This window comes from Alexandromys fortis, unplaced genomic scaffold (genome assembly GCF_014885135.2).
Source record: "Alexandromys fortis isolate MF-2015 unplaced genomic scaffold, M_Fortis_MF-2015_v1.1 scaffold_0, whole genome shotgun sequence".
NCBI lineage: Eukaryota > Metazoa > Chordata > Mammalia > Rodentia > Cricetidae > Alexandromys > Alexandromys fortis.
In genome coordinates this window covers 2,933,566-2,937,210 of record NW_026067949.1, presented here as the reverse complement: position 1 = coordinate 2,937,210, position 3,645 = coordinate 2,933,566, and positions in this window count along the sequence as shown.

Here is a 3,645-nt window from a genome sequence, read left to right as displayed (position 1 = left end):
AGGGGAGGTGGAGGATGGGGAAGGAAGAAGGAGGAACTATGGTCTGGATGCAATATAAGAGAGAATAAGAATAAATAAATAAATAAATAAATAAGACCTCATGAACCTGAAAATCTTCTGTGAGGCAAAGGATACCATCAATAGGACAAAACAGCAGACCAGAGAACAGGAAACAATTTCACAAACTTCACATCTGACAAAGGTCTAATATTCAAAATATATAAAGAACTCGAGTAACTAGGTATCAACAAAACAAACAATCCTATTAAAAGATGGGGTACAGATCTAAACAAAAAATTCTCAACAGAAATCTCAAATTGCCGAGAAACACTTAAAGAAATGTTCAACATCCTTAGCCACCAGGAAAAATGAAAATCAAAATGTCTCTGATAGTCCATGTTACACCTGTCAGAATGGCTAAGGTCAAAAACACAAGTGACAGTCATGCTGGAGAGGATGTGGAGCAAGGGGAACCCTCCACCACTGCTGATGTGCAAACTTGTGCAGGCACTTTGGAAATCAGTTTGGTAGTTTCTCAGAAACTAAAACAAGATCTACCTTCAGACCTAGCCACACCATTCCTGAGCATATTCCCAAAGGATACTCTATTCTACCATAAGGACACTTGCTCAACTTTGTTCATAGCAACTTCATTTGTAATAACCAGAACCTGAAGACAACCTACACGTCCCACAACCAAGAATGGGTGGTGTGGGAAGTCTTTCTCTCTATGTGTTGCTTTTATTGGTTAATGAATAAAGAAACTGCTTTGGCCTGTGATAGGGAAGAGTAGAGCTAAACATGGACAGGGGCCTAAACTGAATGCTGGGAGAAAGAAGGCAGAGTCAGGGAGATGCTGTGAGAAGGGAAAAATGTGAACTATTGGCTGGAACCTTGCTGGTAGGCCATGAGCCTTGTGGTAAAGTATAAAATAATGGAAATGGGTTAATTTTAGATGTAAGAGCTAGATGTTTAAGCTATTGGCCAAACAGTATTGCAAATAATACAGTTTCTGTGTGGTTATTTCAGGAGTCTGGGTAGCTGGGAAACAAACGAGCAGTCTCCACACAACAAACTAGTAAAGAAAATGTGATACATATACACAGTAAACTATCAATCATTCAACTGTTACAGAAAAATAAAATCATTAAGTTTGCAGACAAGAGGATGGAACTAGATAAAATATATACCAAGTAAGATAACCCAGACTCAGAAAAGCAAACATGATATGTACTCACTAATACACGGGCATTAGCTGAAATAAAAAAGATAATTATGCTACAATCCCAGACCCGGACAGGCTTAAGTAACAAGGAGGGCTCAAGAAGGATCATAGATCTCCCTGGGAAGGTGAAATGGAATAGATATTACGGGTGGACTATGGGTGAGTGGGGATGAGAACAGGAGGGATCAAGTTGGGGAAAGGGTGCTGGTAGAGACAACTAGAAGCAAGGGTGCATTTCAGGGGTGAGAAACCTAGTGCAATGGAAACTTCCAGGAATCTGTGAGAGTGACAATATCTAAGACTCCCAGAAATGGTGAATATGAAGTCAGAACCAGTCATTATTTGTAACCAGGCATGGCTTCCAGTGAGAGAATTGGGACACCAACCTAGACACGAAACCTTTGACTTACAATTTGTCCTGCTGTAAGATGTGCTGGGGTAAATGTGGTGCAAAATCATGCAAGTAACCAACCATTACATCATACAGATTGAGACCCATGCTACAAGAGGGAGCTCACCCCTGACAATGCTTGGAGAACCAGGAGCCAGAGGCTAGATAGCCCAGAGACCTGGGATAAAACCCAACATAACCAGGAAAAGAAAGTCAATGAAATGATTCCCAATGATACTTTGCTATTCTCACTGGAGTTTCTCACAATCATCATCAGAGAGGTTTCATCCAGCAACTGATGGGAACAGATGCTGAGATCCACAGTTAAACATTAGGTGGAGCTCATAGAACTCTGCAGAGTAGGGGAGGAAGGACTGTAGGAGCCAGAGGGCTCAAGCACACCATCAGAACATGGCCCACAACATGAATTTGGCTGGGTAGGAGTGAGAGGCTCTGGGAAGGGTTGGGGGAAGGGAAAAATATGATCAAAGTATATTGTATGAAAAAAATAAAAAACAAATTTTAAATTTGAAAATAAGTAAAAGTATACTGTATGAGATTTTTTTAAATAAAAGAGATTAATAATAAATTTTCAAAATCCTAAAAATCAATTCAGAAAAGTGGTTTGAAAATGAGCAGATGCCCTAAAGAGACAGTTCAAAGGATAAAGGTGCTTGCAACCAGGACTGACAACGTGAGTTCCATTTCCACGTTCCATGCAGTCGAAGGAGAACACTGACTTGCACATGCTGTTCTCTGACCTCTACACATACATCATGGCAATCACACATACATACACATACATATATACATGATGTGGGATTCCCTTCTGTATGCTGTGAACACCATTAGTTAATAAAGAAACTGTCTTGGGCCTATAGAAGAGCAGGGCAGAACAGAGCTAGGCAGGGAAAACTAAACTGAATGCTGGAAGAAAGGAGGCAGAGTAAAAGAGAAGCCATGCAGCCCCACCAGACACAGACACCAGAACTTTACCTGGTAAGCCACAACCTCATGGCAATACATAGATTACTAGAAATGGGCTAAACTAATATATGTTAGCCAATAAGAAGCTAGAGCTAAGTACAAGCGCCATCACTATTCCAAACTTTCAAGTTTTCTTACCTTCAGCCAAGTATAGGATTCCGTCCCTACAGATCAGCTTGACAAAAGCAACTTAGGGGAAAAAGGTTTGCTTTATCTCACAATTCCAAGTCATAGTCTGTCATGTCATGGAAGTCACCAAGGTAAAACCTTGAGAGAACTGGGTAGATCATATCAGCATTCAAAAGCAAAATGGAGTGCGTGCATGCATGCTTGCACTCAGCTTGCCTTCTCCTAGACAATTCAGGGTCCCTGCCTATGATCATGCCACTAACAGTAGGTGGTCTTCCCACCAAAACGTAATCAAGACAATCCCCCAATGACATGTTGTCGGACCAACCTGATCTACATGAAAATCCCTCATAGAGCCTCTCTTCCCGGGTCATTCTAGATTGTGTCAGGTTGATAACTGAAACTAATTATCACAGCATATATAAGAATATTAATAATCTTTTCAAATACTGAGTGAGTCCGCTTAAGTAAGTATCCTAAAGCTGATAATAATAGAGTCAGAAGTTAACACAATGTTTCCCAGAGTGTGAGACAGTAACTAGAGTGTATTCACTGTTTCATGTGAGCAAAGTTTCATGTAGGGAAAATAAAAATAAGTTTTTTAGGTGGATGATGCTGGGTTTCGCAAATTAATATAAATATCCCTAATATCATTGATCTGTATGCTTATAAATGACAAGAGTTTCAACTTTTATAGTTTTGTTTTGCTAGAGATTCATTCTTTTTTAAATTAGAATATAAAATAATGGATCTAATTATAATAGATTCACAAATGTATATCATGTACTTTGCATATTAACTACCAAATTCATCCTTTTATTAGAATCCTAATAAAACTCGTATAATAGTTAACTTGCTCCTTCAAGGGAACTGTTCATATATTCATGGGGACAGAGCTCTCATGATATTATTG